Below are 511 nucleotides of genomic sequence, written 5' to 3' on the forward strand. Positions count from 1 at the left end.
TATGTATTACTGCCCCCTAGTGGCAAGAAGTGAGATCCTAAAAAACACACACGAATGCTCCTAGCCTCCCACGCATGCTTTCTGTCCCTAACACTAAAACTGAAACTAAATAATGTAAAAATTAAATAGAAATATCAAAACTAAAACTGAATAAAAACTAGTAAATCAAGTCTGAAAACTATCTGGAACTAAACTGAATTTCAAATATACATTTAAAAACTAATAGAAATAAAAACGAATATAAAAACACAAAACTATGATAACCTTGGAGAGAAATCAGATGTACTGCTCTTTCACAACGATGACTTCTTCCTGGTCAGGGATGTGTGAGGAACAATGTGTCTGACAGTCGTGTTTGTAAAATAACACTCAGGGGTACACCTCTCTCTCTCTCTCTCGCTCACACACACACACACACACACACACACACACACACACACACACACACACACACACACACACACACACACACACACACACACACACACACACACACACACACACACACACA

The sequence above is a fragment of the Coregonus lavaretus genome (assembly GCF_964263955.1).
Source record: "Coregonus lavaretus genome assembly, contig: HAP1_SCAFFOLD_4706, whole genome shotgun sequence".
In the NCBI taxonomy this organism is placed as follows: Eukaryota; Metazoa; Chordata; class Actinopteri; order Salmoniformes; family Salmonidae; genus Coregonus; species Coregonus lavaretus.